The sequence below is a fragment of the Ranitomeya imitator genome, chromosome 2, assembly GCF_032444005.1.
Source record: "Ranitomeya imitator isolate aRanImi1 chromosome 2, aRanImi1.pri, whole genome shotgun sequence".
NCBI lineage: Eukaryota > Metazoa > Chordata > Amphibia > Anura > Dendrobatidae > Ranitomeya > Ranitomeya imitator.
In genome coordinates, this window is record NC_091283.1 from 71,969,581 (window position 1) to 71,992,719 (window position 23,139).

Below are 23,139 nucleotides of genomic sequence, written 5' to 3' on the forward strand. Positions count from 1 at the left end.
CTGCCAATCAGAGCGATTTGTAATATTTCACCTATTATAACTGGTGAAATATTACAATCCAGCCATGGCCGATGCTGCAATATCATCGGCCATGGCTGGAAACACTAATGTGCCCCCACCCCACCCCACCGATCGCCCCCCTAGCCCCCCGATCTGTCCGGTACACTGCTCCGGCTCCCCTCCGTCCTGTGCTCCGCTCCCCCCGTGCTCTTGTCCGCTCACCCCCGTGCTCCAATCATCCCCCCGTGCTCCAATCACCCCCCTGCACTCCGATCCACCCCCCTGTGCTCCGTTCCACCCCCCCGTGCTCCGTTCCCCCCCGTGCTCCGTTCCACCCCCCCGTGCTCCGTTCCACCCCTCCCGCTCTCCGATCCACCCCCCCATGCTCCGATCCCCCCCCGTGCTCCCCCCCACCCCATCATACTTACCGATCCTGCCGGGGTCCGTCCGTCTTCTCCCTGGGCGCCGCCATCTTCCAAAATGGCGGGCACATGCGCAGTGCACCCGCCGAATCTGCCGGCCGGCAGATTCGTTCCAAAGTGCATTTTGATCACTGAGATAGATTATATCTCAGTGATCAAAATAAAAAAAATAATAAATGACCCCCCCCCTTTGTCACCCCCATAGGTAGGGACAATAAAAAAATATAGAATTTTTGTTTTCCACTAATGTTAGAATAGGGTTAGGGTTAGGGCTAGGGTTAGGGTTAGGGTTAGGGGTAGGGTTAGGGTTAGGGCTAGGGTTAGGGGTAGGGTTAGGGGTAGGGTTAGGGGTAGGGTTAGGGTTAGGGCTAGGGTTAGGGCTAGGGTTAGGTCTAGGGTTAGGGCTAGGGTTAGGGTTAGGGTTAGGGTTAGGGCTAGGGTTAGGGCTAGGGTTAGGGGTAGGGTTAGGGGTAGGGTTAGGGTTAGGGCTAGGGTTAGGGCTAGGGTTAGGTCTAGGGTTAGGTCTAAGGTTAGGGTTAGGGCTAGGGTTAGGGCTAGGGTTAGGGTTATGGTTTCGGTATGTGCACACGTATTCTGGTCCTCTGCAGATTTTTCCGCTGCGGATTTGATAAATCCGCAGTGCTAAACCGCTGCGGATTTATGGCGGATTTACCGCGTTTTTTCTGCGCATTTCACTGCGGTTTTACAACTGCGATTTTCTATTTGAGCAGTTGTAAAACCACTGCGGAATCCGCACAAAGAAGTGACATGCTGCGGAATGTAAACCGCTGCGTTTCTGTGCAGTTTTTCCACAGCATGTGTACAGCGATTTTTGTTTCCCATAGGTTTACATTGAACTGTAAACTCATGGGAAACTGCTGCGGATCCGTAGTGTTTTCCGCAGCGTGTGCACATACCTTTAGAATTAGGCTATGTGCACACGGTGCAGATTTGGCTGCGGATCCGCAGCAGATTGGCCGCTGCGGATTCGCAGCAGTGTTCCATCAGGTTTACAGTACCATGTAAACCTATGGAAAACCAAATCCGCTGTGCCCATGGTGCGGAAAATAACGCGAGGAAACGCTGCGTTGTATTTTCAGCAGCATGTCAATTCTTTGTGCGGATTCCGCGGCGTTTTACACCTGTTCCTCAATAGGAATCCGCAGGTGAAATCCGCACAGAAAACACTGGAAATCCGCGGAAAATCCGCAGGTAAAACGCAGTGCCTTTTACCCGCGGATTTTTCAAAAATGATGCTGAAAAATCTCACACGAATCCGCAACGTGGGCACATAGCCTTAGGGTTAGGGTTGGAATTAGGGTTGTGGTTCGGGTTGTGATTAGGGTTATGGCTACAGTTGGGATTAGGGTTAGGGGTGTGTTGGGGTTAGTGTTGGAGGTAGAATTGAGGGGTTTCCACTGTTTAGGCACATCAGGGGTCTCCAAACGCAACATGGCGCCACCATTGATTCCAGCCAATCTCGTATTCAAAAAGTCAAATGGTGCTCCCTCACTTCCGAGCCCCGACGTGCGCCCAAACAGTGGTTTACCCCCACATATGGGGTACCAGCATACTCAGGATAAACTGCGCAACAATTTCTGGGGTCCAATTTCTCCTGTTACCCTTGTGAAAATAAAAAAATGCTTGCTAAAACATCATTTTTGAGGAAAGAAAAATGATTTTTTATTTTCACGGCTCTGCGTTGTAAACGTCTGTGAAGCACTTGGGGGATCAAAGTGCTCACCACATATCTAGATAAGTTCCTTGGGGGGTCTAGTTTCTAAAATGGGGTCACTTGTGGGGGGTTTCTACTGTTTAGGCACACCAGGGGCTCTGCAAACGCAACGTGACGCCCGCAGACCATTCCATCAAAGTCTGCATTTCAAAAGTCACTACTTCCCTTCTGAGCCCCGACGTGTGCCCAAACAGTGGTTTACCCCCACACATGGGGTATCAGCGTACTCAGGAGAAACTGGACAACAACTTTTGGGGTCCAATTTCTCCTGTAACCCTTGGGAAAATAAAAAATTCTGGGCTAAATAATTATTTTTGAGGAAAGAAAATGTATTTATTATTTTCACGGCTCTGCATTATATACTTCTGTGAAGCACTTGGGGGTTCAAAGTGCTCACCACACATCTAGATAAGTTCCTTTCGGGGTCTAGTTTCCAAAATGGGGTCACTTGGGGGGTTTCTACTGTTTAGCCACATCAGGGGCTCTGCAAACGTAACGTGATGCCAGCAGAGCATTCCATCAAAGTCTGCATTTCAAAACGTCACTACTTCAATTCCGAGCCCCGGCATGTGCCCAAACAGTAGTTTACCCCCACATATGGGGTATCACCGTACTCAGGAGAAACTGGACAACAAATATTGGGGTCAAATTTCTCCTGTTACCCTTGGGAAAATTAAAAAATTCTGGGCTAAATAATTATTTTTGAGGAAAGAAAACGTATTTATTATTTTCACGGCTCTGCATTATAAACTTCTGTGAAGCACTTGGGGGTTCAAAGTGCTCACCACACATCTAGATAAGTTCCTTTCGGGGTCTAGTTTCCAAAATGGGGTCACTTGTGGGGGGTTTCTACTGTTAAGCCACATCAGGGGCTCTGCAAACGCAACGTGACGCCCACAGAGCATTCCATCAAAGTCTGCATTTCAAAACGTCACTACTTCACTTCCGAGCCCCGGCATGTGCCCAAACAGTGGTTTACCCCCACATATGGGGTATCAGCGTACTCAGGAGAAACTGGACAACTTTTGGGGTCAAATTTCTCCTGTTACCCTTGGGAAAATAAATAATTGCAGGCTAAAAATCATTTTTGAGAAAATAATTTATTTTTTTTATTTTCATGGCTCTGCGTTATAAACTTCTGTGAAGCACTTGGGGGTTCAAAGTCCTCACCACACATCTAGATTAGTTCCTTTGGGGGTCTAGTTTCCAAAATGGGGTCATTTCTGGGGGATCTCCAATGTTTAGGCACACAAGGGCTCTCCAAACGTGACATGGTGTCCGCTAATGATTGGAGCTAATTTTCCATTTAAAAAGCCAAATGGTGTGCCTTCCCTTCCGAGCCCTGCCGTGCGCCCAAACAGTGGTTTACCCCCACATATTGGGCATCAGCGTACTCAGGACAAACTGTACAACAACATTTGCAGTCCAATTTCTCCTATACCCTTGGCAAAATAGGAAATTCCAGGCTAAAAAATCATTTTTGAGGAAAGAAAAATTATTTTTTATTTTCATGGCTCTGCGTTATAAACTTCTGTGAAGCACCTGGGGGTTTAAAGTGCTCAATATGCATCTAGATAAGTTCCGTGGGGGGTCTAGTTTCCAAAATGGGGTCACTTGTGGGGGAGCTCCAATGTTTAGGCACACAGGGGTTCTCCAAACGCAACATGGTGTCCGCTAACAATTGGAGCTAATTTTCCATTCAAAAAGTCAAATGGCGCGCCTTCCCTTCCGAGCCCTGCCGAGTGCCCAAACAGTGGTTTACCCCCACATATGAGGTATCGGCGTACTCGGGAGAAATTGCCCAACAACATTTATGATCCATTTTATCTTATTGCCCATGTGAAAATGAAAAAATTGAGGCGAAAAAATTTTTTTTGTGAAAAAAAAGTACTTTTTCATTTTTACAGATCAATTTGTGAAGCACCTGAGGGTTTAAAGTGCTCACTAGGCATCTAGATAAGTTCCTTGGGGGTCTAGTTTCCAAAATGGGGTCACTTGTGGGGGAGCGCCAATGTTTAGGCACACAGGGGCTCTCCAAACGCGACATGGTGTCCGCTAAAGAGTGGAGCCAATTTTTCATTCAAAAAGTCAAATGGGACTCCTTCCCTTCCAAGCCCTGCCGTGCGCCCAAACAGTGGTTTACCCCCACATATGAGGTATCAGCGTACTCAGGACAAATTGGACAGCAACTTTCGTGGTTCAGTTTCTCCTTTTACCATTGGGAAAATAAAAAAATTGTTGCTAAAAGATAATTTTTGTGACTAAAAAGTTAAATGTTCATTTTTTCCTTCCATGTTGCTTCTGCTGCTGTGAAGCACCTGAAGGGTTAATAAACTTCTTGAATGTGGTTTTGAGTACCTTGAGGGGTGCAGTTTTTAGAATGGTGTCACTTTTGGGTATTTTCAGCCATATAGACCCCTCAAACTGACTTCAAATGTGAGGTGGTCCCTAAAAAAAATGGTTTTGTAAATTTCGTTGTAAAAATGAGAAATCGCTGGTCAAATTTTAACTCTTATAACTTCCTAGCAAAAAAAAATTTTGTTTCCAAAATTGTGCTGATGTAAAGTAGACATGTGGGAAATGTTATTTATTAACTATTTTGTGTCACATAACTCTCTGGTTTAACAGAATAAAAATTCAAAATGTGAAAATTGCGAAATTTTCAAAATTTTCGCCAAATTTCCGTTTTTATCACAAATAAACGCAGAATTTATTGACCTAAAGTTACCACTAACATGAAGCCCAATATGTCACGAAAAAACAATCTCAGAACCGCTAGGATCCGTTGAAGCGTTCCTGAGTTATTACCTCATAAAGGGACACTGGTCAGAATTGCAAAAAACGGCAAGGTCTTTAAGGTCAAAATAGGCTGGGTCATGAAAGGGTTAAAACTCAAAAATTTGGACCTGTCTCCAAAAAACAAATCAGGAGTAGGAATCTTCGGCTCTAAAACAGGAGTTTGAACAATATAATCAGAAATACCCTGTACCCTAGCAGCTAGCTGGTCTACACGAGAAACTAATTCCTGAACATCCATGCTCCTCAGCCACCCAGAGATAAAGAGGGAAGAGAAGATAAAGCAGACTGAAGAAAAAAAAATGGCTCAACACCTTTCTTCTGAGATGCATTTAACTCATTATTGGCCAGTTGTACTGTTATGATCCGGTGACCTTGGAGCAGCATGAAAACTTTCACTGGAGTAGGTGGTAACTATACTGACCGCAAATCCTGATCTTAACACTGCAACAAGAAGTAGCCGTGGGGTGTACCTAACAAGCCCTAGACACCTCGTCACAGCCGGAGGACTAAATACCCCTAAAGATGGAAATAGGAATACTACCTGTTAGGGGTCGAGTTCCTGCCTCTGCACAGGGGGAATCTAGGGCCATCTCCGCTGCGGTCTCCCATTCTTCTCCTGCCGCAGTGGAGCTTGCTCAGCAGAGACGTCGATCCCAGCGTCTCGCTCAGTCTGACTCTGTGCTTAGAGTTACTGCTGCGTTTCCTGCTTCTCCCATTGAAGTCAGTGCTGGGCAGTGGCGAGCAGACGTTTCTGGGGCTAAGTCCTGCTTTTTACATTCTGAGCATGCCCAGAGTAAGATCTCTCAGTGGAGATCGAGGGTCACATGATCAGATACTGCAGCTAAGGTCCTTGTAGCTGCTAGGACTAAATCCTGCTTTGCACTCTGAGCATGCCCAGGGCGAGATCTCTCAGTGGAGATCCAGGGTCACATGCTCAGGTGCTGCAGCACTCCATTGGTCCTTCTTTGGAAGGTCCTAAACATGCTGCAGCTATTTAAGCCTCGCATGGCCGCACGGCCATGCGCTAGTATTGTCTTGTAAATATGTGTGTGTGTTGTGAGTGAAAGTCGCTCTTTAAATAACCCTCCCTATTGAATGTCTGTTTGCGGAAGGTGTATGTTTGCTATCTAGCGCCCGACTTATCCAACAGCACAAAACACACATTTCAGCTACCAGTTGCTGTGTCCGCCAGTACGGCGCCGTGCGCTTGCTCTGCGCTTTCCTGACCCAAGCCTGGGTGGTTAGTGGCATCCGTCAGTGCGGCACCGCACGCACTCTTGTGCCTTTATATTATTATTTATATTCCTCTGACACACCCAGTTGCGGTGTTGTGCCAGCAAGTGTCTAATCGGACTTCAATCCTGTGTTGGGGTTGAGTCCGCTGACTTCTTGCTCGCGCTTTATGTGCGGTACTGCGGTCCTGTGACGCAACAGGATCGCTTCCTTTACGCAGGGTGAAGTTAACCCATGTGTGTATACTTAGTACCGCCATATAGTCCGTCTTACTAGCAGCAGGGTCTTTCACCTGCACGGTGGACCTCGGACGGCGAACGCACCTAATACCATTACACCTTATACTTGGTGCGTTCCGCCAGTCCTAACACTACCTTGCCTCAGAGCAGAACCCCAAAGGATAGGCAGCCCCCCACAAATATTGGCTGTGAGTAGGAGAGGAAAGACACACACAGTCAGAAAACAGGATTTAGCACAAGAGGCCACTCTAGCTAAAATAGGAAAGGATAGGACAGAGTTCTGTGCAGTCAGTATTAAAACCCTTCCAAAAATATCCACAGCAGATTATACAAAAAATTCCTCCATCTAACTAAAGACGTGGAATATATATCTGCAACTCCAGAGACTACTAAACTCAGAGCAGGAATACAATCAAAAAACAAGCACACAGCTTGTGTGCCATAGAAAAAGAAACAGACACTTATCTTTGCTGAATTGGCAGCTAAGCAGGAGAAGCCAGAAAGAGATCCAACACTTCCCAAGAAACATAGACAACTGGCAAGGACTAATGAGTCCTGCAAACCTAAATACCCCAGTCAGAACTGCAATTAGCAGATACACCTGTCCAGGACTGCAGCCCAGAGACAACTGCATTACCACCTACAACCACCGGAGGGAGCACAAAAGCAGAATTCACAACAGAGCTCGTCCACTCCAGCCTGCAGGAAGTCGGGGCCAACAGGTGACGCCTGGCCGCGGTATCTCTCTGGGTAGCTGGGGGAGTCCTCGGCTCCGACCCCACGCTCCGGTCCCGGGCGGCTTGTCATGGCGTCCTCCACGTGACTCACTTCTTCTCCCTCCATGTCCTTTTCCCGCTCCCTCCTTCGTGGGCGGTTTCGTTTTCTTTGTCTCCGCCCTCCACTGAGGATCAGGAGGCGGATCTCGGCTGCTGACATTCACGTCCTCAAGGCACAGAAATATTTAGACTGGGCGGCCATTGTCGTTCGCGCTCTTCAGCTTGTCCACGCCCACTTCCACACCCTTCTTCTTCTCCTGCGCTCCTTGTGGCGCAGCAATGGCGGCTTTATTGTCGGGAATCTTGGCGGCAAATAGCAATACACAGTCTTTGCAATAAATCACAGTCCAAACACGTTTCAATCACAGTTCCAAGGCACACATGACCTGATTCTTCAGGCTTAAGTACGATCCTGTTCGTGACGCCAAGTTGGAGCGCCCCCAGACACAGGGCCACGAGTTCTCGGTACCGGGCCTCTCTGGTTCGGTTCTGAAGCTGTCACGGTGGCTAGACCCGGTCCGCGACCCTGCTAAGGGGCGTCCAATAAAGGTGGTGCAGTCTGTCAGGGGTTCGTGATGCCACCTGTGGTGTTCGGTCAGGTTGACCGACGCTGCTGTGGGGTCCGCTGGGGTGATGGAATGGCAGCTGGATGGTATACCTTCCCACAGGTGAAGTATGTCCCCAGGGCTTCCCAGTAAGGGTGATGGTGATGGTGTGAGGTGCAGTCAATAACGAGGACACAGTGTTGCAGTCTCTTTACCTCTTTACTGAAGACTTCAGGATCCTCAATCCAGAGCACGCTTAACAGGGCTATCTGAGACCGGCCGGTCCGATGGGCACATCCAGAGTTTCCATCGCAGATGGAAATCGTTGCCTACCACTAGCGCCTGTGTGTTGTAGTCCTACCCTGCTGAGCATTCGGAATAGTCCTCACAACTGCTGTTCTCGTTCATCGTTCTCAACAGCTCTCTCTTTCTTTGGTTCCAGATCTTTCTAGTTCAACGTCCCCCAGGTATGTTATGGCTAGGACGCACCCGTATGACGAGAAGGCCTGGAGGTCTTCCGGGACCCTAGAGACGCCCCTCTCCCACTGTTGCCCCCTATGTCTTCTTAGGTGTTTAGGTGAGACAGCCAACCTATAATTAACTGTCCTGCGGAGTTCGAAGTAAGGCCTAGAGTCAGTTACTCCCGCGGTGTTCCGGCCACCGGCTACGCGCCTCAGTAGGATGTTGCCTCGGTCTCACGGCACGACTCCTACTGGTACTCCTTTTGTGCTTGATCTCGTTTACTCTGTTCCACAATATCCTTCCCTTCGTGTCTCTCTCTTGGATACCGCCGCGGGTTGTGCAGGCGCGGTTCCGTTACGTTCTGTTCTGTTCGCTAGGCACCTGCCTAGTTTCCATGCCTGACAGGAACCCCCTGTGTCTTCTCCCTGCAACACCCCCTGCCACGGGATGTTGCCTGAATCCAACCCAGTCATCTTCTAACTAACTTCTTCCCCAACCCCTAGTTTTACCAGTGTGAGGAGTGGCCCAATAAATAAAGCCTTTTGCTCCCCCTAGTGGCCGGAGTGTGAAGTGTAAAGTGTTCTGGTGATACCTGGTCAGGAGAACTCCTTTAGTGCCATCAGACGTACCATCACTCCCCTTAGTGGCAGAGCGTCATACTGCAACGACCAGGTCTCTGGGGCGCTGCAAGTACACCGCCTGGCGCCAGGAGCACAGGCAGATAAGAGGAATCTTTATTTTTCTATCTGTGCATGCTGCCTGATCAACGGATAAGGATGAATATATAGAGGGGCCCAGGATTTATATATAGGTGGTCAGAATGAATATATAGGTGGGGGGCACGATGGATAGGATATATAATGGCGCCAGGATGGATATAGGGGGGGGGCTCAGGATGTACATATTGGGGGGCAGGAAGGATATATGTTGGGGCTAGACAAGGGACCAGGATGGATATATGGGGAAGCCAGGATGGATATATTGAGGTGCAAGGATGGATATATGGAGGGGCCAGGATGGATATATGGGAAGGGCAGGATAGATATATGAGGAAGCCAGGATGGATATATAGGGGGGTTAGGATGGATATATGTGGAGGGGGGCAGGATGGATTTATGAGTGGGGGGCAGGATGGATATATGGGAGGCCAAGATGGATATATGGGAAGGGTAGGCAGGGCTGGCGTTAGGGGCAGACAGACCAGGCAGCTGCCTGGGGCCCCCGCTCCCCCAGGGGCCCCCAGCTAGTGGCAAGTCACACAGCCGCTATGGGGCCCCTGTGAGGCAGGGGGGCCTGCCTGCTGCCAGCGCCGACTCCCCCACCGCATTGAACTATACCGGCGTCTGCCGATACAATTCAAAGCAATGATGGAGGAGAGAGCATCACCTGACGCTCCCTCTCCCATCATTCCCCGCTCTGCCTCTGACACTGCGGGTGCCCATCATCGCGCACTCACTGTGTGCCAGGCAGTGCGGCGGTAGCCGCCGACACAGGAGCAGGGAGCAGCGCGAGCACGAGGAGGAGTGAGGAGCTTGTGTTTTTTTATTTTTTTTACTGGACTGTGGGGCTATTCTCGGGAGGGGAGAGGAGGGAAGGGAAGGGGGGATGTGGGCTGTGCTGTATACTACTGTGTGGGCTGTGCTGTATACTACTGTGTGGGCTGTGCTGTATACTACTGTGTGGGCAGTGCTGTATACTACTGCGTGGGCTGTGCTGTGTACTACTGTGTGGGCAGTGCTGTATACTACTGTGTGGGCTGTTCTATATACTACTGTGTGGGCTGTGCTATATACTAATGTGTGGGCTGCGCTATATACTACTGTGTGGGCTGTGCTATATACTACGTGGCTGTGCTATATACTACCATGTGGGCTGTGCTATATACTACTATGTGGGCTGTGCTATATACTATGGGGGTATATTATATCCTATGGGGAGGCTGTGTTATATACTATATGGCTGTGTTATATATTTGGGGGGTACATTATACATTATATTCTATGGAGGAGGCTGTGTTATATACTATGGGGAGCTGCATATTCTGTGGGGGCTTTATTAGATTTTATGAGGGATGATTGCATCATACTCTTTGATGGGGCTACATTATATTCTATGGGGAGGTGGGCTGTATTATGTCCTCTTCAGGGCTACATTATATTCTATGGGAGAGCTGTATTATATTTATATTCTATGAGGGGTGATTGCATCATACTCTATGAGGGGGCTACATTATACTATATGGGGTGGCTGCATTATACTCTGTGGGGTGGCTGCATTATACTCTGTGGGGTGGTGGCTGCATTATACTTTATGTGGGCTGAATTATACTGTATCGAGGATTATGGGGAATACATTACACTATATGAAGAATTATAGGGTGCATTATACTATGGGAAGTGAATTGTACTACATGGATGACTATGGCGGTGCATTATACTATATGGAGAACTGTGAGGAGTGTATTATGCCATATGGAGGACTGAGGAGTATATTTTAATATATGGAGGACTATGAGGAGTGTATTATAATATATGGAGGACTATGGGAAGTGTATAATACTACATGGAGGACTATGAGGTGTGTATTATACTATATGAAGGACTATGGGGCACATTATATTATATGGAGGACTATGGGGTGTAAATTTTACAATATGGAGGACTGTGGTGCACATTATAATATATGGAGGAGTATGGGGTGTATTATACTAAACAAGCAAAATGCTGCATATTCATTGGGTGATTGGATTGTTTATGCCGGAATAAAAATCCTTGTTCTCAGCAGGACATCGCCGGTGTAAACTGTAGATATGCTGCTGATAACATGATACTGTATGGTAATCTGTTAGTGATCTATTAGTGATCGTTCTGTCCCCATCATTCTTTCTCAGACGGTGGAAAGAGGCCGGGAAACAAGCGTCCAATGACTTCAGTATTGTCGATCACACTCGTTTAGCGGCCTGAGATCAGCGCATGTAAATACAACCGAAATGCTTCTGTGTGATGTGCAATATGTTAGCATTTGGGGCCCCATTTTAAACTTTGCTTGGAGCCCCACTTTGCCTAAAACCGGCCCTGAAGGTAGGATGGATATATGTGGAGGGGGGGTCAGGATGGATATATGGGAAGAGAAGGATAGATATATGAAGGTGCAAGGATGGATATATGGAGGGGCCAGGATGGATATATGAAAGAATTAAAAGAAAATAAAAATGTATATAACAAAACGTGTAATTGAAATAATTTTCTGGGAGAAATACTTTATTTTTTGGAACAATTTCAAGGGTGCCCAACACTTTTTTGCCATGACTATGTCAGAGGGGGTAAAACCCCTTTTAAGGGAACTTGTCACATTATACATGCAGCCCGAACTGTGCACAGCACAGTGTAGAGAAGATGAGAAAATTGAGGTTTGTTAGAAAAGATTCAGTACAATTTGTATTTTATTCATTGACATCCTTGGGGTTTGTATGCATACAGTAGGTGTCCAGTGGGTGGTCCTACTCAGTATTGACAGTTATGTCTTCATGCACTGTCATACTGGGAAGACTGTCAATCACTGAATAGGATTGCCCACTAGACACCATGGATTTCAATGAATAAAATGCAAGTTTTACTGAAACTTTTCCCACAAAAATGAATATCAATCTGAATAAATCAGGACCGACTCACCAACACTGGCATTTTAAGTTTAGGGTGCGCTACAGTAAGAAGTGTCAAATTCATTAAGAGGCATGCATCTCTTAATCATTCAGCTGTGCTGGCGTCAGAAATGTACTCCAGTTATGGACTGGAGTGTATTTGTCACGGGGCTACCTCGACAGAGAGGTTCCAGAGAACCGCAGCGCTCTGGGCCTCGTTCACACACAGTGAACAGAAACTCTTCACCTGTATTCTGACCTGGCTGCTTTGTGCCAGCAGTGCAGGAGTTAACCTTATTGCTGAGTTGTTGAGAGCTGGGTCTCTCAGCTGAAGTGGATTTTGTAATCTGATCCTCTATATAGACCCAGTCCTGACTTCAGCTATTGTCAGTGATCAGTTCTACTGCCTGGCTTGGAGGTTGAAGGAGCTTAGTATTGGAGTTGGAGATTTATTTACAGAGATTGGTGTCTGCTGTTTTGGTTGCATGTTAAACCTGTTTTTCTTCCTAGTTTATTTCTTCTCTTCCCTTCTCTGTGTTTTCTCTGTGGTTGTGTGAGCATTTGGTGAATTTGAGACTTTTAGTTACCTTGTCTGTATACCCTGTTATTTGTTGTATTGTTACACTGGTGCAGTCCACCTCCCTCGGGGGGAGAAGGGGCCAGTGATAGGGTCTGCACAGGAGACAGGGATACGCTTGCGGCTCATGTCTCCTAACCATCATAGGTACCCCTGAGATAAGGGAAAGCCAGGGCCCCATTATAGTGGCAGGGACAGGTGCGGGTCCCAGTACGCCGTCCTGCCCCTTTATCACCGTTAACAGCGTGACAGTATTTCTATCATAATTTACATAACTTTTAAATTGTGATAAGTTTGTCAGGCTGTACTTGGCAACTACTACAGTTTCAAAAAGTAAATGAAGCTAGTTCAAAAAACACCAAAAGTCACAAAAAATTTTTGCACAAAAAATTTGTGCCAGCAATTGAAAAAGGAGCTGCCAGCAGCAGATCTTGATGATTTGCATACCCAATTGTATTCAAATGGCAGAAGCTACAGCAGACAGTATAAATACCGGGTATTTCTGTGTGTGGTGCCCATATTCGATACTGGAGAAGTCAATGCTTAAAAAATTTCCCTCCGTTTTTTAATCATTCCATTTCTTTAACATGCCTATTCATCCTATGATCTCTATAATTCCACAACTTTTCCTTTTTTGCTCTTTCAATTTCATTATTAATAAAAGCCCGTGGCAATCGGCACCATAGTAACATAGTAACATAGTTAGTAAGGCCGAAAAAAGACATTTGTCCATCCAGTTCAGCCTATATTCCATCATAATAAATCCCCAGATCTACGTCCTTCTACAGAACCTAATAATTGTATGATACAATATTGTTCTGCTCCAGGAAGACATCCAGGCCTCTCTTGAACCCCTCGACTGAGTTCGCCATCACCACCTCCTCAGGCAAGCAATTCCAGATTCTCACTGCCCTAACAGTAAAGAATCCTCTTCTATGTTGGTGGAAAAACCTTCTCTCCTCCAGACGCAAAGAATGCCCCCTTGTGCCCATCACCTTCCTTGGTATAAACAGATCCTCAGCGAGATATTTGTATTGTCCCCTTATATACTTATACATGGTTATTAGATCGCCCCTCAGTCGTCTTTTTTCTAGACTAAATAATCCTAATTTCGCTAATCTATCTGGGTATTGTAGTTCTCCCATCCCCTTTATTAATTTTGTTGCCCTCCTTTGTACTCTCTCTAGTTCCATTATATCCTTCCTGAGCACCGGTGCCCAAAACTGGACACAGTACTCCATGTGCGGTCTAACTAGGGATTTGTACAGAGGCAGTATAATGCTCTCATCATGTGTATCCAGACCTCTTTTAATGCACCCCATGATCCTGTTTGCCTTGGCAGCTGCTGCCTGGCACTGGCTGCTCCAGGTAAGTTTATCATTAACTAGGATCCCCAAGTCCTTCTCCCTGTCAGATTTACCCAGTGGTTTCCCGTTCAGTGTGTAATGGTGATATTGATTCCCTCTTCCCATGTGTATAACCTTACATTTATCATTGTTAAACCTCATCTGCCACCTTTCAGCCCAAGTTTCCAACTTATCCAGATCCATCTGTAGCAGAATACTATCTTCTCTTGTATTAACTGCTTTACATAGTTTTGTATCATCTGCAAATATCGATATTTTACTGTGTAAACCTTCTACCAGATCATTAATGAATATGTTGAAGAGAACAGGTCCCAATACTGACCCCTGCGGTACCCCACTGGTCACAGCGACCCAGTTAGAGACTATACCATTTATAACCACCCTCTGCTTTCTATCACTAAGCCAGTTACTAACCCATTTACACACATTTTCCCCCAGACCAAGCATTCTCATTTTGTGTACCAACCTCTTGTGCGGCACGGTATCAAACGCTTTGGAAAAATCGAGATATACCACGTCCAATGACTCACCGTGGTCCAGTCTATAGCTTACCTCTTCATAAAAACTGATTAGATTGGTTTGACAGGAGCGATTTCTCATAAACCCATGCTGATATGGAGTTAAACAGTTATTCTCATTGAGATAATCCAGAATAACATCCCTCAGAAACCCTTCAAATATTTTACCAACAATAGAGGTTAGACTTACTGGCCTATAATTTCCAGGTTCACTTTTAGAGCCCTTTTTGAATATTGGCACCACATTTGCTATGCGCCAGTCCTGCGGAACAGACCCTGTCGCTATAGAGTCACTAAAAATAAGAAATAATGGTTTATCTATTACATTACTTAGTTCTCTTAGTACTCGTGGGTGTATGCCATCCGGACCCAGAGATTTATCTATTTTAATCTTATTTAGCCGGTTTCGCACCTCTTCTTGGGTTAGATTGGTGACTCTTAATATAGGGTTTTCATTGTTTCTTGGGATTTCACCTAGCATTTCATTTTCCACCGTGAATACCGTGGAGAAGAAGGTGTTTAATATGTTAGCTTTTTCCTCGTCATCTACAACCATTCTTTCCTCACTATTTTTTAAGGGGCCTACATTTTCAGTTTTTATTCTTTTACTATTGATATAGTTGAAGAACAGTTTGGGATTAGTTTTACTCTCCTTAGCAATGTGCTTCTCTGTTTCCTTTTTGGCAGCTTTAATTAGTTTTTTAGATAAAGTATTTTTCTCCCTATAGTTTTTTAGAGCTTCAATGGTGCCATCCTGCTTTAGTAGTGCAAATGCTTTCTTTTTACTGTTAATTGCCTGTCTTACTTCTTTGTTTAGCCACATTGGGTTTTTCCTATTTCTAGTCCTTTTATTCCCACAAGGTATAAACCGCTTACACTGCCTATTTAGGATGTTCTTAAACATTTCCCATTTATTATCTGTATTCTCATTTCTGAGGATATTGTCCCAGTCTACCAGATTAAGGGCATCTCTAAGCTGTTCAAACTTTGCCTTCCTAAAGTTCAATGTTTTTGTGACTCCCTGACAAGTCCCCCTAGTGAAAGACAGGTGAAACTGCACAATATTGTGGTCGCTATTTCCTAAATGCCCAACCACCTGCAGATTTGTTATTCTGTCAGGTCTATTAGATAGTATTAGGTCTAAAAGTGCTGCTCCTCTGGTTGGATTCTGCACCAATTGTGAAAGATAATTTTTCTTGGTTATTAGCAGAAACCTGTTGCCTTTATGGGTTTCACAGGTTTCTGTTTCCCAGTTAATATCCGGGTAGTTAAAGTCCCCCATAACCAGGACCTCATTATGGGTTGCAGCTTCATCTATCTGCTTTAGAAGTAGACTTTCCATGCTTTCTGTTATATTTGGGGGTTTGTAACAGACCCCAATGAGAATTTTGTTACCATTTTTCCCTCCATGAATTTCAACCCATATGGACTCGACATCCTCATTTCCTTCGCTAATATCCTCCCTTAAAGTGGACTTTAGACAAGACTTTACATAGAGACAAACCCCTCCTCCTCTCCGATTTTTACGATCCTTTCTAAACAGACTGTAACCCTGTAAGTTAACTGCCCAGTCATAGCTTTCATCTAACCATGTCTCGGTTATTCCCACTATGTCAAAGTTACCTGTAGATATTTCTGCTTCTAGTTCTTCCATCTTGTTTGTCAGGCTTCTGGCGTTTGCGAGCATGCAGTTTAGAGGATTTTGTTTTGTTCCAATCTCCTCACTGTGGATTGTTTTAGAAATGTTCTTACCTCCCTTCTGAGTATGTTTTCCTGGGTCGTCTTTGTTCGAGTCTAATGTTTTTCTTCCCGTCCCCTCTTCTTCTAGTTTAACGCCCTCCTGATGAGTGTAGCGAGTCTTCTGGCGAATGTGTGTTTCCCAGGTTTGTTGAGGTGTAGTCCGTCTCTGGCGAGGAGTCCATCATACCAGTAATTCACACCGTGGTCCAGGAATCCAAATCCTTGTTGTCTGCACCATCGTCTTAGCCAGTTGTTTGCATCAAGGATCCTGTTCCATCTCCTGGTGCCATGCCCATCTACTGGAAGGATAGAAGAAAAAACTACCTGTGCATCCAGTTCCTTTACTTTCTTCCCCAACTCTTCAAAGTCCTTGCAGATTGTCGGTAGGTCCTTCCTTGCCGTGTCATTGGTGCCAACATGTATCAGAAGAAATGGGTGGACGTCCTTGGAGCTGAAGAGCTTTGGTATCCTATCGGTCACATCCTTGATCATCGCACCTGGAAGGCAGCATACTTCTCTTGCAGTTATGTCCGGTCTGCAGATGGCTGCTTCTGTGCCTCTCAGTAGTGAGTCTCCCACCACCACCACTCTTCGTTGCTTCTTGGCTGTACTTTTTGCTGTCACTTGTTGCTGTGTGCCCTTTTCTTTTTTGCTTGCTGGTATTGCTTCATTCTTAGGTGTGCCATCTTCATCCTCTACAAAGATTTGATATCGGTTCTTCAGTTGTGTGGTTGGTGATTTCTCCATGGTCTTCTTGCTTCTTTTGGTCACATGCTTCCACTCATCTGCTTTTGGAGGTTCTCTGACACTTTTTGCACCTTCTGTGACCAGTAGAGATGCTTCTGTTCTGTCTAGAAAGTCTTCATTCTCTTTGATGAGTTTCAAAGTTGCTATTCTTTCTTCCAGACCCCGCACCTTTTCTTCTAAAAGGGCCACTAGTCTACACTTCTGACAGGTGAAATTGGATTCTTCTTCTGGTCGATCTGTGAACATGTAGCACATGCTGCAGCTCACCATGTAGGTTGTCACATCTGCCATGTTGCTCCTAGATCCTGCTGACTTGCTGTGTGTTTTCCTTCTTGTGTAATCTACTCAGCCAAGCTCTCTTGCATTTTTCAAATTCAGTTTTCGAAATGCATGATACCTACAGTGAAGCATGGTGGTGGCAGAGTCCTTTTGTGGGGCTTCGTGAGTGCTTCTGGTGTCGGGGAGCTACATGTCATTGATGGTATCGTGAATTCAGTCTTGATTGTGGAGCCTACTGAAACAGACTATTGAACCTTTTTAAACGCTTAGGAAGCCTTCGCAGGTGATTTTTGTTAATTATTCTAATTTACTGAGATAATGACTTTTGGGTTTTCATTGGCTGTAAGCCATAATCAGCAACATGAACAGAAATAAACACTTGATATAGATCACTCTGTTCTGTTTTAATGACTCTAATATAATATATGAGTGTTTGAGTGTTACTTTTTGTATTGAAGAACTGAAATAAATAAACTTTTTGATATCCTTATTTTGTGAGAAGCACCTGTATATATATATATATATATATATGCACAGACACACTCACACATATGCTATATATATTATGTAATGCTGTTCGAAATAGATAATTTGGATGAATGTTTAAAAGAGTAACATAGGCATAGCCGACATATCTCATCAAAGGAAAATACTGCAAAGGCAATCAAGCATAAATTTGAGTACAAGGTTGGCAGAGAATGTTGCCAAAGCAGTTACTGACTTTACTATACTGTACTGACTCACAAGTAATTACAAGTAAGGGAAAGTTTATGGATGTGGAAAGTACGGTACTTCTTGTATTTAAATAAAAACTTGAGTCAAAAACAAAAAATTCAGAAAGTAGTTCTAGATGGAGTGGACCATACTGGAAATTGTATATTATACATGGTATGTCATATTATACATTGTATGGCATGCCCTACAAGTATACCCATGTAAGCAGCATAGAACTGAGCCTGCTTTGGTATCTGCTGCATCTTTTGTAGTTTATATATTTTCTAGAAATGCATCCACCTTTTCATTGACAGAATATAAATAACAAAAGACTAACCGTCACTTCCAAACAGAAAACAGGTATGTACAGTTGCAAACTAAGAGTAGCCATCTCCATATATAACTAACAAATAAAGTTGCACTCTGTAGTGCTGTAGCATGAAAACGTGAAATATATGACATATGAATTGCATTACTTCTCTAGAAAATAGGAACATTTTTAAATACTTAGCACATAAATTGGCCAATTGATGTATACCCAGCAACCGCGATAAGGCGATTCTCGCTGCTGGGAACCTATCTAATGTGAATTCTCTCCTAGGCTTATAGTTTGTTACTTCCTGTGAATATGTAATAAATGTCTGAGATCGGAATACCCTTTCTTTTTCATCAATCCATCACACACTCCCCATTTACTTCCAACCCTTTTTAAATGTGAAAAAGAGAAATATCCAACTCATAAAATTCCAAAGTTATCCCATGATCATAAAATTGGTGAAACATAAAATGATCAGAGCAACATGTTTCAAACGCATACAGGCATTCTTTAACTGAGCTACATGACAATGAATATTTTACAGCGCTGGGGGGATCTCAATGAGCATGAAATTCTTACCGGTACCTTCATTGGCAAATTTGGTAATGTGTTTCTAGGAAGAATGTTATTTGTATTCTTATGGTAATCCATTTGCCTCATACTGTACTTATCCTGGTATGGCAGATACATAGATGACCTCCTCTTCATCTGGAGGGAAAATGTATCTGCCATACCAGAATTCATTCAATATTTCAATAACCATCATTGCAATTTGTCATTTACTCATATTGCCCATCTAAACACTATTTATTTTTTGGATCTTCAATTGGGAAGCATTCCTAACAAAATCATTTTGCCTCCACCTATTCAAACCTTATCAGGCAAAACCATCCTCCATGCCGTAGTAACCTTCCTAGCCTCACTGTTAAATCCATCCCGGTGGGAGAAATTACGCTTATAAAACGCAATTGTAATGTTACCTTCAAACTAGTTACTGAATTGGAACATTCCGATAACAAACTCAGGAAGAGGGGTTATTCCCAATGCAGATTAAATAGAGCAACTAAACTTGTAGAGCTAAAAAAATAATCATGATCCTATTGTTTCTAAACATCATTCTATTATACAACCTAATAAAAATAGAATTTTCTTTCACTATGTTATAGCTCTCAATTCAATCATATTGAATCTAGGATTCTCAAATATCTTCCTATTGTCACGGGTGTGTCAGAGGCTGCAGACAATCGCACAGCATCTGGCTGCAGAAGGTCTCTGCGGCTGTCTTAGCAGATGCCTTCCTAGTACTTCTGACTTTTGCACCGACTGGCAACCTCTCCCCATCTCTAATTGACACACCTGGACTGGGTGTTTGTAGACTTCCTGTCTGCTTCTAGGAATCGCTGGTGATATTTCCATTTCCCCCTGTTAAGGCTTGGAGCTATAGCAGTCAGCTATCTTCCTCTTTGGTGCTGCTGGGTTACTTCTCTGAGTCTACTCAAGATAAGTGTACCCCTTGTCTATCCTAGCTGTCTTTAGTTGTAGTGGGGATGGACTAGTGCTTACCCTGTCCTTCCCTAAGCAGGGCTTATTGCCAGGGTCAGGCAGGGATTAGGTTCCTGCTCGGCAATAGGTGCAGAACCTATATAGGGACATTTAGAGCAGACAGTGTGACTTTAGATCTGCCTAGGGGTTCCCACTCCCCCCTTCCCTAGTGTTGGGCTCCCTCCCCTCATCCCTTCGTGTTGCACTTAGTCTTTCCTACACTGTGCGTGACACCTATACTCTATGAGGATCTTACACTTTCTCAGCTACTACAATCAGGATGTTGTAGCCAAGAAAGCAACCACTCTGGGCAACATATTGTCCCCTAGTTTATTTCATTCCAATAACATACATAAAACCTGGTTAAACCTTTCTACTTTTTATAGATGTGGGGGTAACTGCTGAAGAACTTACCAACATTCCACAAGCACTCATGTGTTTGAGAATTATAATGGATCGCAGCAATACAAAATGGGTAACTTTATGAACTAATTCTCAAAATTTATTTTATATTATTGTTTGTGCTAATTGAAACAAGATGTAAGTGGATTGTACAGCCAGGAGGTTAAAAACACGTATTTCTGAACATTTAACTGACATCTCTTCTCCTACTAGTGCACATCATACTTTTTCCCATGCGTCTACACATTTCATAACTTACCATGTTATTCGCATGGATTATTTCAAAGCATTGGGCATCGAAAGGGTGATGAATATTCCAAGAGGAGCAGACATCAGGAGACGCCTCTTGACATGTAAGGCGTTCTGGATCTACAATCTTGGTGCTTGTTTTCCAGAAGGTCTCAATGCGTGCAAAGAAATCATGTTCCACTTTTATACCTATATGGTATTAGTTCCTATGACTAAGGGCGCCGTGGTGCGCCAGAAACGCGTCAGGCAGAGAGAGTCTCTCTCTCTCTTTTTTAATATTGTTTTTTAAAATGCTTCAATAAATTTTGGATATTTTACTTACACTGGATGGACGTGCTGGATATTCCCCTTTCCTTTCTTCTACAAAGAAGAGACAAAGAGGGGAACACAAGAGTAAAGAACAGTGGAGGGGAGAGCATAATGAGAGACAGAGCACTGAGTGAGGAGAGAGCTCAGTGGAAAAGGGCACAGTTGGAGGAGACCACAGTAGAGAGAAGCATAACTCAGCTGGAGCACAGTGGAGAGAAGCACAATTGAGGTACAGCACAGTGAAGGGAAAAGCGCAAAGAATAATGAAGGGAGGCATCCTGGGGAGAGAGCAAAATAAAGGGGGTGAGCACAATAAAGTGGTGCACATTTGGGCAGAGAGCACAATGAAGGATAGAGAGCTTGAAGAGGAACATAGTGCAATGAGGGATGAGAACAGTGGGAGAAGAGAGCACAAAGAGGGGAAGAACCTAATGGATTAGAGCAGAATTAGGAGAGAGCCAAGTTGATGGGACAAATTGGGGTAAGTACACTGGAGGGGAGCACAATTGGGCAGAAACGTAATAAGGGGCAGAGCACGATGAGGGAGAAAGCACAATGTAGGGAAGCATAGCTGGGGGTTCAAATTGGGAGTTAGCACAATTGGGGTAGCAGAGTGGAGGGAAAAACATGAAGGGAAGAGCACAATTGGGGGAGAGCACATCGAAGGAATCCATAATTGGGCCTAGAGTACAAAGACAGGATAAGCTAAAATTGTGAGAGAGCAGAAAGAGGAACATAGCACAATGGGAGCATATTTGGGAGAGAGCACAGTAGAAATAGGCAGAATTGGGGGGACAGCACAGTGGACGGGAGAGAACAGTGGTGGGAGTGTACACTGGAGGGGAGCAAATTGGGGTGAGAACACAGTGTAGTGAAGGAGCACAATGGAGAGCTGCACAATGGAGGGAGATCACAGTGAAGAGGAGCACAAGATGTTTCTATGGTTACCGAAATACAATTACAAACATTTCATTAGTACTTAAACGTTTATTTTGAAGTAAATCAAGTCTTTTGAAAAACTCCATACTCACAGTGTTGACTTATTCTTCAAGACTTCATCAATTTGCCCAGACAGCTGGATATCACCTCTGGGCCAAATCCTGACTGATGACAACTAGTGTTGAGCGATACCGTCCGATACTTGAAAGTATCGGTATCGGATAGTATCGGCCGATACCCGAAAAATATCGGATATCGCCGATACCGATATCCGATACCAATACAAGTCAATGGGACATCAAGTATCGGAATGTATCCTCATGGATCCCAGGGTCTGAAGGAGAGGAGACTCTCCTTCAGGCCCTGGGATCCATATTAAAGTGTAAAATAAAGAATTAAAATAAAAAATATTGTTATATTCACCTCTCCGGCGGCCCCTGGACATCAGCGGGAGGATCCGGCGTCCGGCACGGCTTCTTTCTTCAAAATGCGCGCCTTCAGGACCTGTGGAATGACGTCCCGGCTTCTGATTGGTCGCGTGCCGCCCATGTGACTGCCACGCGACCAATCAGAAGCCGGGACGTCATTCCTCAGGTCCTAAAAGGCGCTCATTCTAGGACTTTAGCTGAGGAATGACGTCGCGGCTTCTGATTGGTCGCGTGGCGGTCACATGGGCGGCACGCGACCAATCAGAAGCCGGGACATCATACCACAGGTCCTGAAGGCGCGCATTTTGAAGAAAGAAGCCGTGCCGGACGCCGGATCCTCCCGCTGATGTCCAGGGGCCGCCGGAGAGGTGAATATAACAATATTTTTTATTTTAATTCTTTATTTTACACTTCCGATACCGATACCTGATATCACAAAAATATCGGATCTCGGTATCGGAATTCCGATACCGCAAGTATCGGCCGATACCCGATACTTGCGGTATCGGAATGCTCAACACTAATGACAACCCATTCTTTTCTATTCAGTGCTTTCAGTTTATCACAATTTCTGTGGTTTTGTTTGTCTATATACTTTTTTGAGGATTGCCCATTAGTTCTCAATGGGATTGAGATCTGGGGATTTTTCTTGGCCATGTACCTAACATTGTCAATGTTTTGTTCACTGAGCCCACTTTTACCTTGTGACATGGTCTCCATCATGCTGGAAGCATTGTTTATCACCAAATTACTCCTGGGCTGTTGGGAGACTTTGCTCTTGGAGGACGTTTAGATACCATTCTATATTCATGGCAGTGTTTTTAGGCAAAATTGTGAATGGTTTTACATTCCTTCTCTTTTTTTGTTTTGTTTGTCTGTTTTATTTTCTTTTCCTTTACTTTTATTATTAATACAATGCAGCTAATGTTATACAAATGTATATTTGCTCTTTCCAGCTAAAATTAATAAGTCAAAGATATTGTATTAATATTATTTACATTGATATATTTTCCCCTGCGAGGGGATCGTTGTACATATTCCATGTCATTCATGTTATTCTGATAATATCTGCAATAAAATTGTTGAAACTAAAAAAATCTACCGGTACTCATGAATGGTCCGTGGATACTTTAGTTTTGGCATGACAAAGGACTCATCGTA